We start from the raw sequence: 12500 nt of genomic DNA, 5'->3' as shown, positions 1-12500 counted from the left end.
GTTTTGATGACTCATCAGTTTTGATTTGATGAAGGATAAGAGTTATTCACAATAAGGCGTGTAGCTGACCTGATTGACAGGTGGGGGGGGGAGCAGTGATGTTAATGAAAGTTTAAGTTCCCATCACTGTCACGTCCATTGTCATCGGACAGCTTTTGAATCTCATAAGAACAGATGACGAGTGAAAGCCGAATCAATAACCACCAAAGATAATCCAATCATTCCTCCAATTATACAAGAACTAATTAAGTTCTTCTGCCGCAGACTGAACACTGTGTTTGTGTTTGTGCAGTGAAGCCAGCGCTGAAAGGTCCAGACATGAGCGTATGGTAACATGGCCGACCTCGGGCGCCGTAACACTTGTAGAGCACTGCGCTGGCCTTGCAGGTCCCCATTGTCCTGCTCCCATCGGCCCCCAGCAGGGACCAGGCTGCATGGGGTCAAAGGTTGATTTGGTTCTTTTAAAAAGAAAATGGGGACGTGGTTTTCCAGATGACTGCTAATTAAATACCCCCTCCTGCGTGTTTCCTGCCCAGGCTGACCTCACTGAACTGTTTTATGTTTATACCATCAGGGTGCAGAAAAGAGTTCAAATCCATGAAAAAGAAAAGGAGAAAAAATTGAAAAAAATAGTAGATTGAATTTTAAGGTATGGGTAAATAACTGACTGTCCTAATTAGTCATTAATTGATTAATAAAGTAAATCATCTCTCTTATCTCCCCGTCTGACCGGGCCTAAAAAGATCAACCCTGAGTGACTGTACTAAAGGAAACATCCATCCTAAAGGCCCTGACGCACTAAGGAGATCGTCGGCCGTCGGTCCTAGTTGGACAGTTGTTGAGCGATCGTCGTCCTACTTTTTTTCAGTCGACATTTTTCCGGCCGATTCGGTTTCTCCTTATTTGTCTCCTCCTCATCTTCTTTTCTTTTTCCACTAAAAGACCAAGAGCTGACAACGCCAGCGCCATCTTCACCTTTTTATCAGACATTATTCTCCGTTAGTAGACGACCTATAATACGAGTGGTGACCGACAGCGCTGTGAAAATGGTCTTCTCGTATCATAACAACGGACTACCGCCCCCTGCTGGCATGGAGAGGTATTTCCTCTCACTGCATGCGCAGAGTGTACGTGGTGGTTGGTCGTCGGCTGTAGTCTTTGCGGTGTGTTCAAGTGCAACTTTTTTGGCCAAGACATGAGTCGTTATTTGCCGTCTGTTTGGTGTGTCAGGGCCTTAAAGCTGAGCCTGGGGGAAGAACAGTAGTGGGACGGGGTGGGGGGTTAGAGGAGGAGGAGGAGGAGGAGAGAGGATCTCAATGACAGACTCTATAAAACAACACAAAGCCACCATAAACCCCACCTCCCCTCCTTCCCGTTTTCTCTCCCTCAGGGCGCCCCGACTCCCCCTCCCACTCTCCTTTCTTCCTCTTAATCCCCCCCTTCTGATCTTTGAGCTTCATCTGGATCATGTTTAATCCTCTGTCTGCTGCTCCTTTTAGCGCTAAGTGACTATGAGGAGCGTCGGCCAATGAATGCACTGGAATTTATCTCTGAGATTTAAAGGAAAAGGACGTGAAAGCACGACTCAGCTACATGTCTTTAAATAGGCAACAGTGATTTATTTCTGTTTGTCATTGTTGGTTTGTTGACGTCTGTCTTGAATTCACGTTTGACACATTTTTTTATTTCATTTTGTGACGGTGGTGCAGTGGTTAGCGCTGTCCCCTCACAGCGAGGAGGTTCCTGGTTTGAATCCCAGTCCTTCAGGAGTCTCTCTGTGAGGAGGTTCCTGGTTTGAATTAACTTTGTGCCTGTCCAGTATGGTGGTTCCCTTTATCCCCACCCATCCCATTCTCAGAGGTCCTCTAGCCCCGCCCACTGAGCTCTAAATGAACCAATCAGAGGATCCCTGCCTCCCAGACACATCAGTGTAACTAACCCAGCGACGAGGTCACATACAGACGCAGAGCGGGACGAAGCTGTGGCCTGTGGAATGGCCTGTTGAATGTGAGAATGTGTAATGAACAGGAGGCATTCATTATAGATCACACACATCATTTATTCATCCGTCTGCTCCGTCCGTCTGTCTGTAAACACGCCTGTGATCTACCGTCGGCGCGCGCGTGTGTGTGTGTGTGTGTGTGTGTGTGTGTGTGTGTGTGTGTGTGTGTGTGTGTGCTTGCTTTGATCGTTTAACTTTTGTGTCAATATGTCCGCACGTCTGGGTCAGCGTGTAAACCATCTCTTCTCTATTTCTTTAACTGTTTCCTGACTAATCTTTGTTTTTGCATGTCATGTGTTTAGACTGTGTTTGCTCACCCGCTCTTATTCCAGTGTTTTAAATATAAAGTTACAGTCATTCATAATAAGCTGCAGGAGGAAGAGTGACCGGAACAGTGAGAGTGTTTGATGGAGATTTTAAAAAGCAGATTTAAGCTCAGCTCCTCTAATGCAAACCATCATCCATCAATAAGAGAATAACTCCCCCGTCCATGCAGGTATACGTCTGTATCTCTCTTTGCTCTCCGTTCTCATGTTTTTCTATCAAAGCTTTCTCGTCTTAATGGCCTCTGAAATGCTGATCAACAAAACGCATTAATGCTCCTGTTCGCGAGACAGCTTGATGAGTGCCGAGTGCCGATGATGTATGGATCAGATCTCAGGGAGTCTTGTCTTAGAGGCGGCAGGGTGGGAGGGTTACTCGCTGTGTTTGGACGTGAGCAGATATCAATACGGTGCACTATGAGCGTGCACTTCATTTCAGACAAACATTGGAAAATGGAGTATGGTTCAAAACATGCCAGCACAGATTGGAGACATGTGAGGATGTGAGTTATGAGCTGCAGGGTTCTTTATTAATATCATGTAACTGTGCATGTTATGCTAACAAATGACACATCCATCTATTTTCTTCCCCTTCTCCGAGGTCGGGTCGCGATGGTCAACACAGACTTCCCTCTCCCCAGCACCGTTTTCCAGCTCCTCCTCCTGGGGGAATCCAAGGCGTTCGTAGGCCAGACGGGATATATAACCCCTCCAGTGAACGGGGTCTCCTCCCAGTGTGTGTAAAAGGCTCATGCATCGAACACTGAGGCCCGGCGGTTGATCACAGGCCCGATCAGCTGCTCCTGACCACTCAGATGGTCGTACCACTGCACACACTCGCACAGAGAGCTACGAGCAGTTTCCCTGATTGTGTCTGCAGAAAAGTGACAGACAGGAAGTACCTGCAGACCTCAGCTGACAGGGATATTTGTTATGATTGAACTGCTAGTAGACTTATGAGGTTTATGTGTGAGCGGGAGAGAAAGAGCGTTTCACTTCATTTGCCGGCTTGTAGCCGACTTGAGTCGTGCATGAGACAACTCAAATAATCTCCTTGTGGGATTTCCAGAGGGGTCCAGTTAAAGATGTCAAGTTCAGTTCAGTCCTCATGGATTCATTAACTCTGGTCTGAGAGCTGCAGACAATCAGACGTCTGTCCTTTGGGGATCTGGTTGGTTTGTCCTTGTTGTTTTTCATGATGAGCTGAGAGAGAGAAACATGAAAGAAGTCAGACTACAGCTCAATGTAAGATACATTACATTTAAAGTTATCCATAGAAATACAAATGATTAAAACACAGCTTATCAGCACTCTCATATTTGTTTATGAAAATAGCAAGTTTATCTTAATTTAGCTAGCTTAGCTTAGCTTAGGATACCTTTAAAACTGGAAACAGAACATGATCCAGTCTGGATTTGGCCAAAAGTAATGATCAGTGGTCTGATGTTGCAGCGATGACCGCTCCAAACATCGACAGAAGAAAGACTTCTTGAACGTTGTTGACATCACCGGCGCTCTTTTCAAAATATGAAGCGTATAATTGTCTCCTACGGATCGTGTCTTGTACCCACATCCTCCTTGCTCTGCGTCTGATCGGGAAATGAACGATCTCAAATAAAAAACATGCAATAATGGCGCATGTGCTGGTCAAACAGTGGCCGTTGTCGACAGACTGTTGTCATGGAGACAGCACAGCGCTTTTCTTCTCAGCGCTCAAACACTCTATGCAAAAGCTCTTTTCTACCCGGAAAGACGCGAGGTGGACACGGGGCCTTCTAGGACTCCCATCATTCACATCACTAGTCATATATATCAAATGCTAACCAATTGAAATGTTGATGTTGTTAGGTTGATGTTCTCACCCTCCCACTCTGACCTCCTCATCACTCACATTTCCTGTGGTAACGACAACCTCAGGTGTCGAGGATCTCATGAGTGTGACTTAAGAAATGTTTGATTCAGATATAAACATGTGACAACGCAGAGGATGGCTGTAGTTTAAAAAAACATAGAGAAGCAGGAAACCAAAGCTATCAGTGGAGCGGTGACTGACGGGACTGGATGAGCCTGAAGTGCGGATGTTATGCACTCGAGGTCGGGTCGGAGACTCTAAGATGGGAGGCTAATTTGCTGTGTTTTGACATGTGAGATATCAATATGGTGCATTATGCTGCAGCACTTCATTTCATCCCGACCCACGAGGGAACAAAGAGAAGAAGAAAACTGCTTAGAGTGCATGGTCGAAAAAACTGACAGTGACCTCGAGGTTTGAGAAACTGACTTGTAAGCAAAGTAATTCATTTAAATTCTTGCTTTTCTTTGCTGAAAATGAAAAAGGTTTACTTAAGAGGGAAGATCTCATGGGACTAGTGTGCATATCTGAATGTAAAGGAAGGTAAGGAATACTTTAGATGTGATGCACTGATGTTGGAAACTTTTGTATATTTGCACAAATTGAAACCAGTCATCATATTTCAATTTAAAAGTAAATTAAAAGTAATACTGATAATAATCAGGAAGTAATGCTTCAAGTTAAAAAAACAGATATTTCCTTTTGTAAAGAACTCTAAATTGAAGCGTTTATATTTGTTAAACTGGATGTTGGTTCATCTATGCAAAAAATCGAATTATATTTATTTAAAGGAGCAGTATGTAACTCTGACCCCTAGTGTTTAAAATGGGTACTGCAGTCTAAATTCTAACCATCATAGAGAGCTGTCTCCCCCCTCTCCTCTCTAGAGTGGATGCTCACTCAGGTCACCATGTGGTGGACTCTGAAGCTTCAGTGTTTATCCAGCTCTGCATGGGTCTGTAAACCTTTCTGTGTTCTAACCTCTCTCCATTTTTCAAAAGCATCTCCAATATTGATCCTAGTTTGAGCACGTTTCTGCTCGTGGAGCTTATTAGAAACATGCAGAGGCTTTTTAGGTCGGGTACAATCACTTCTATCTGAACCACTTCTCTTGACCGCTTCCATCGCTGCAACACCTGTTGACCTGATAACTGCTCTCATATCTGACAAACCGAGGGGCGTCCAAAACGGCCGTGTGGGGGGGTCTTAAAAGCGCCTACCTTCTCTGGTCCAAACAAATCCAGAGCATTCAGGAGCAGAATCTAAAGTTAGAAGGAGGACATACTGGCTGCTGCATTGTTGTCAGAGAAGCCAGCACTTCAACATAGCATGTTTCCTTAATGTCTTAATGTCTGATCAGATAGTAAGATACCTTTATCATCTCACTCTCTACACATCTCACTGATTGGACCTTTAAACGGTCACCAGCCTTTGTTGAAAATAAAAAAATGGAAAAAACAAAAGTAATCATAACTAGAAACCAACTTTTTTCTTTGATGTGTCGCTCCTGCTCTGTCATTACCCACCTCAGCAACCTCAGTAAGGCTTTAAAGAATAATGACGCTCCTATCTGGCTTATTTAACCGACTCTACAGATACCTAGAAATGTTGAAGTAAAGATCCTGTTTTATTATTTCTTTGGGTCTTTTTTCTTTATGTATACATTTTGCATGCCAAGAGTTTATCACATTTTTTAAGCAGCTTAGCTCCTGGAAGTCATCATCCATTCATTCCTACTCTGTCCAACATGTTAAGAACATTCTTCAGATCTTTAATTTAAGAGCTACACGTTGTTCTGGCTACAGAATCAGCCCTGGCACAAGCGTGGCATTCATGAGCAGCAGCTGTCCGTAACAACGACGACGAGCTGTATGTCACCACACAGTAACAGGATAGTCTTCAGGACTCTGCAGGAGCTGATCCTCTGGCTCATATGCCATATGCTCTCCCATGGCTCCAGGTAAAGCTTTACCAGAAAGGCTGCTGAATGTGGAGCAGGTTCTTATTACCAAAGTCTCTGGCTCTACACCAAAATGTTTCCTGGTGTGAAGGCAACAGTTTTAACAACTGCTTTCTTGATAACAAGCGGTCAGGTTTGGGTCCGTAAACCCTGATCTTGCAGCCAACCGTTCCCTTATCACTAAATCACAGCGGCGCGACAAAGTGTAAACAGCCAATAAATCCAACAAAGAAGAACGTGACACAGGAAACAAAGATCAGTGATTTCTGCATCTCTAAGGCAAAAAACAAAAACAGCCTTTGAATTATTCTCTCTCTGAAGGTTATTCAAACATGGTGCATTTTGTTTGGAAGTGACAATTCTTTCGACCAATCAGCAGACTGCAGTGTGTCTAGCTCCAACCTTCAGGGTCGGATTGGTACACCCCGACAGAAGGGTACCAAAAAAGAAGGATGGTACAAATCGGTTATTTTGGTACCATTTAGATTTTACCATTTATCATTCTTTAGATTTTTATTTTTGGGCACTTTGAGCCTTCATTAGAGAGATAGGACATCAGAGAGTAGCAAACGACATGCAGTAAAGGAGCCACAGGTCGGACTCGAACCCTGGGCCACCCGCTTGGAGGGCTACAGGCTCCAAACATGGGGCGTGTACCCTAACCACCGCGCCACCAGCGCCCCACCATTTCCAACTTTTGACAGTGGAAATATTCAACGTTGGAGGGGTGCCTTTAAGGTCTTATTTTCAAGTGTTGTACCAAGTTGGGAGTGAGAAACAACTGAGGCTGTACAATGGATCTCCAGGAGCTCAACACGATGCATCTGAAATCAAAGAATCACAAAATAAAAAAACTTAAAGGTCAGCGTTTGATCTTGTTTCTGTCCCAGTCATGAAATCCAAATCTGATGTACGTTCGATCAGGTGCAGCCTTAAGAAATAAAAACACACTCTTTTGTCTTCTTCAAATAAAGGCACCATGTGTGGATAACAACAGAGATGACCCACATCATCACATAGCATTAGCTTTTGGTTTGTAGCTTTAATGAGCAGTTGTTAAGGACTGGAAGTCGTTTTGTGCAGAAACATTTCAGGGAGATTAAAAATGTTTCATGCACATGCAACATGTAATCCAATCCTTTACACCGAGACACAGAGAGGCAGTAAAGCTGTCAAACACACAATCAATACTGCTCCATGATGAACCCTCCATTATCTCCATAACAACCCTCATCACCATAACAACCCATCAGCATCCCCCGCTCCTCGTCCAATCAATCAGAGGCCTCAATACTGTCATCTATTCAATTAATAATTCAGGCTTTAGATTGGCAGATGAGGATCAATTAACCCATTCTGCGTTAGGTTTTGTCCAGTTTTTTGTTTTTTTTGTCTTTCTCTGTGGAAGTCGGTAAATTGGAGGTGTAGACTCTGATTGACAGGCCGTGGTGCAGCCATCACACTTGTCACCTCAGGGCACAAACTGAATGATCAGAAGTCCATCTGACAAGCGGCCATCTTGTATTCAGCGTAATTGTGAGTTTTGAGAGTCCAAAAGGTGACAGAAGTTACATCGTAAATATGAGATCGACGACTCCACCGTGGAGGTAAACAACATCTCTTCATTCTTTTTTTTTCTTCTTTCAAATCAAAGTTGAACTGGAGTTGAAGGGCTTTGTAGAGTTGAGGTGTCGTAAAAATTCATCGTGTTTCTTCAGCCTGTGTCAACTCTGGAGGTAGAAGTCAACAAAATACTCCAAAATGCACAAAGACACATCGTTATGGAGCCGACCTCCACTCCAACTTCTACTTGAGGAGAAAGTTTGGATGAGTTTGTTTTTAGTTAAAGCAACAACATGACACTTTTCCACTTCAAATAGTCGACTCAGAGCTCGATCTAATAGTACAATGACTTTCAACGGGCTGCTGAATTGCCTGTTCACTTCACTTTGTAACTTTGGCAGCAGGTCAAGGTCATCGCAAGAGAAGTGGGAATAGCTTTACCGCACTTCTTCACACAGCGAACTTCAGCCAGTTAGCTCGTCTCTGTCCTGTTTGATACAACGGCTGAGGCTAAGAGGCTAAAGGACGAACGGGAGGATTCAAAAAGTTAATATCTACTTGTTTTCTACCCAGGACCGTTTTTAAAAGAGGGGCGGTCTCTTTTTGAATTAGTTTTTGCTGTCAGCTTTGGACATCTAGATGTGTGCCCCTTGCCTCTCTTTTTGTTTTTCTTTCCATCATTTTGTGTGATACTGCTGGGTGTTCTTTCTCTATCTTGTACGTCTGTATTGTAAAAAAGGCTATAAATAAAGTATTTTAAAAAAAAAGTTAATATCTATTAGTATTTGATCAAGAAGAGCTGAGATGAGAATCGGACACGGGCCCGGCGATCTCCCCCTCTCAAAGTCTGGTTCTTCAAAAATGTGATCATGACCCCCAAATCGGTTTTTAAAATCGGTTAAGATTTGAAAATCTTCGAGTCAGTCGGCCTTTAATGTGAGGTGAAAGCAGCAGAGAAGGTTTTCCTACCAAAGGTTTCCCTCCGTCCTTCCTCTCTCTCTCTCTCTCTCTCTACCTTTGTCTCTCTACCTTTCTCTTCTTCCCTCTCTCTCTCTCTCTCTCTACCTCTCTCTCTTTGTCTCTCTACCTTTCTCTTCTTCCTCTCTCTCTCTCTCTCTCTCTCTACCTCTCTCTCTTTGTCTCTCTACCTTTCTCTTCTTCCCCTCTCTCTCTCTCTCTCTCTCTCTCTCTACCTTTCTCTTCTTCCTCTCTCTCTCTCTCTCTCTACCTCTCTCTCTTTGTCTCTCTACCTTTCTCTTCTTCCTCTCTCTCTCTCTCTACCTTTCTCTTCTTCTCTCTCTCTCTCTCTCTCTCTCTCTCTCTCTCTCTCTCTCGCATTGGATGTCATTAAATATTCACAGCTCCATTCTGGGCTAATTGTCCTCAACATGGCAGAGAGCAGTGGAATGAAATTAACCCATTAGCCAGAAGCTGCTTTCATCAGGAAGTGAGTGTGTGTGTGTGTGTGTGTGTGTGTGTGTGTGTGTGTGTGTGTGTGTGTGTGTGTGTGTGTGGGATGCCTTTTTGCTCTGACACTCATTCATGCAGCCGTGCATTTACGTTCAAACGTGCACACATATAAAGCGTGCTCATCAGGTGATCAGGTATCTTTTTCTTCTCTTCTTACATTCTGAGATCTGTCGACACAGTTTTACAAAGCGTGCACGAGGAACTGGAAACTGTGGGAACAGTTTGAATACAATTTGAATGAAATTTGTAAATGTTGAAATTGATTTTTAAAATGTTTTTGCATTTTGTAAAACTGAAACCCTATCCTCCCTTGTTCCTTAAGAGTCTTCGTTTAATGGAAATCCTGCAGAAATATGTTGCACGCTCTGTTTGCAGACCTGAGACACATCCATAAATCATGACTGAAAAAACTTCAGTTTTAACATGATAAAAATCTAAACCTTGAAACTGAGTTGTAAGCGAAAATGATCTTTTCTTCTCATTGTGAGTTCATTTAAAAAAGTGAAATAGGAGCGTCAGAGGCCTATAGGTGTTATAGTTGTTAGTTTGTTCACTCCTTTAAGGGAGGCCGTAGTCCTTGAAAGAGGTCAACCCGGGTTTGAATCCGACCTCTGGCTCCTCTCTCTCTTCTCTCTTTCTCTCTCTCTCTTCTCTCTCTCTCTCTCTCTCTCTTCTCTCTCTCTCTCTCTCTATGTCTCTCTCTCTCTCTCTCTCTCTCTCTCTCTCTCTCTCTCTCTCTCTCTCTCTCTCTCTCTATGTCTCTCTCTCTCATCTCTCTCTGTCTCTCTCTCCTCCTAGATTTCTGACTCTGTCCTCTGTCCTATCTCTAAAATAAAGGCATAAAAAGCTAAAAAATAAATCTGAATAATTGACTGAATTTAAACTTTTAATCCGTCTGTAAACATCTGTACAGACGTCATGGCGCTCCAGCTGTGCACAGATGTTTCCCCTTTAGTTTGCTCTCGTTCTCGCTGAGCTCCCTCTCACAGCTCGGGTCAATAGAGCTCTATTGAACGTATTGACAGGGTAAAGTGGACCCACTTAACAGCACAGAGCGCCTCGCTCTCATGACGGTCTCCAGAGGACGAGCGAGGACAGCGAGAGAGAGAGAGAGAGAGGATAAATCACAGCTGTGTAAATCCTCCTCGATGAAAAACTGACCTTTGATGCGAACACTGATGAAAAAAGGCCAATCAGAGACGACCCCTCTGGAGACCTCGGCATCGTTAACGACAAACCAGGCGGGGAAACGTATTTAAACTCTGCAGAAGGACGAGGGGCGTCCTGGAGGACCCTTCAGTCTTTACTCACACCAGCCGTGCTTACAATTATATGAAAGAGAGACATATGATCCCCCTCCTCCACCTTTCAAACCAGTCCTCCTCCACCTTTTTCAAACAGTCCTCCTCCACCTTTTCAAACAGTCCTCCTCCACCTTTTCAAACAGTCCTCCTCCACCTTTTCAAACAGTCCTCCTCCACCTTTTCAAACAGTCCTCCTCCACCTTTTTCAAACAGTCCTCCTCCACCTTTTCAAACAATCCTCCTCCATCTTTCAAACAGTCCTCCTCCACCTTTTCAAACAGTCCTCCTCCACCTTTCAAACAGTCCTCCTCCACCTTTTCAAACAGTCCTCCTCCACCTTTTCAAATAATCCTCCTCCACCTTTTCAAACAGTCCTCCTCCATCTTTTCAAACAATCCTCCTCCACCTTTTCAAACAGTCCTCCTCCTCCACCTTTTCAAACAGTCCCCTCCTCCATCTTTCAAACAGTCCTCCTCCACCTTTTCAAACAGTCCCCTCCTCCACCTTTTCAAACAATCCTCCTCCACCTTTTCAAACAGTCCTCCTCCACCTTTTCAAACAATCCTCCTCCACCTTTTCAAACAGTCCTCCTCCACCTTTTCAAACAGTCCCCTCCTCCACCTTTTCAACAGTCCTCCTCCACCTTTTCAAACAGTCCTCCTCCATCTTTTCAAACAGTCCCCTCCTCCACCTTTTCAAACAGTCCTCCTCCACCTTTTCAAACAGTCCTCCTCCATCTTTTCAAACAGTCCCTCCTCCACCTTTTCAAACAGTCCTCCTCCACCTTTTCAAACAGTCCTCCTCCACCTTTTCAAACAGTCCTCCTCCACCTTTTCAAACAGTCCCCTCCTCCACCTTTTCAAACAGTCCTCCTCCACCTTTTCAAACAGTCCCCTCCTCCACCTTTTCAAACAGTCCTCCTCCACCTTTTCAAACAGTCCCCTCCTCCACCTTTTCAAACATTCCTCTCCTCCACCTTTTCAAACAGTCCTCTCCTCCACCTTTTCAAACATTCCTCTCCTCCACCTTTTCAAACAGTCCTCCTCCTCCACCTTTTCAAACAGTCCTCCTTCCACCTTTTCAAACAGTCCTCCTCCACCTTTTCAAACAGTCCCCTCCTCCACCTTTTCAAACAGTCCTCCTCCACCTTTTCAAACAGTCCCCTCCTCCACCTTTTCAAACAGTCCTCCTCCACCTTTTCAAACAGTCCTCCTCCATCTTTTCAAACAGTCCCCTCCTCCACCTTTTCAAACAGTCCCCTCCTCCACCTTTTCAAACAGTCCCCTCCTCCATCTTTTCAAACAGTCCTCCTCCACCTTTTCAAACAGTCCCCTCCTCCACCTTTTCAAACAGTCCCCTCCTCCACCTTTTCAAACAGCCCCCTCCTCCACCTTTTTAAACAGCCCCCTCCTCCACCTTTCAAACAGTCCTCTCCTCCACCTTTTCAAACAGTCCTCTCCTCCACCTTTTCAAACAGTCCTCCTCCACCTTTTCAAACAGTCCTCTCCTCCACCTTTTCAAACATTCCTCTCCTCCACCTTTTCAAACAGTCCTCCTCCTCCACCTTTTCAAACAGTCCCTCCTCCACCTTTTCAAACAGTCCTCCTCCACCTTTTCAAACAGTCCCCTCCTCCACCTTTTCAAACAGTCCTCCTCCACCTTTTCAAACAGTCCCCTCCTCCACCTTTTCAAACAGTCCTCCTCCACCTTTTCAAACAGTCCTCCTCCATCTTTTCAAACAGTCCCCTCCTCCACCTTTTCAAACAGTCCCCTCCTCCACCTTTTCAAACAGTCCCCTCCTCCATCTTTTCAAACAGTCCTCCTCCACCTTTTCAAACAGTCCCCTCCTCCACCTTTTCAAACAGTCCCCTCCTCCACCTTTTTCAAACAGCCCCCTCCTCCACCTTTTTAAACAGCCCCCTCCTCCACCTTTTCAAACAGCCCCCTCCTCCACCTTTTCAAACAGTCCTCCTCCATCTTTTCAAACAGTCCCCTCCTCCATCTTTTCAAACAGTCCTCCTCCACC

General features: G+C 44.6%; 1 protein-coding gene and 1 long non-coding RNA gene across 3 annotated transcripts in view; one reads left to right on the top strand and one right to left on the bottom strand.

The window, feature by feature from the left end:
- LOC136182455 (uncharacterized) overlaps positions 1-1059 on the bottom strand; it is a 7420-nt gene extending 6361 nt beyond the window's left edge. The window contains exon 1 of the long non-coding RNA XR_010668711.1: positions 1-1059. This exon is cut by the window's left edge and continues 1675 nt beyond it. This is a non-coding gene — a long non-coding RNA (uncharacterized lncRNA).
- LOC110002344 (dual specificity protein kinase CLK4-like) overlaps positions 1-12500 on the top strand; it is a 444306-nt gene that overhangs the window by 155522 nt on the left and 276284 nt on the right. The window lies entirely within an intron of this gene.

The sequence above is a fragment of the Labrus bergylta genome, chromosome 14, assembly GCF_963930695.1.
Source record: "Labrus bergylta chromosome 14, fLabBer1.1, whole genome shotgun sequence".
Taxonomy (NCBI): domain Eukaryota; kingdom Metazoa; phylum Chordata; class Actinopteri; order Labriformes; family Labridae; genus Labrus; species Labrus bergylta.
The sequence above is the reverse complement of the archived record's forward strand: the minus strand, read 5'-3'. Positions and strand labels throughout refer to the sequence as shown.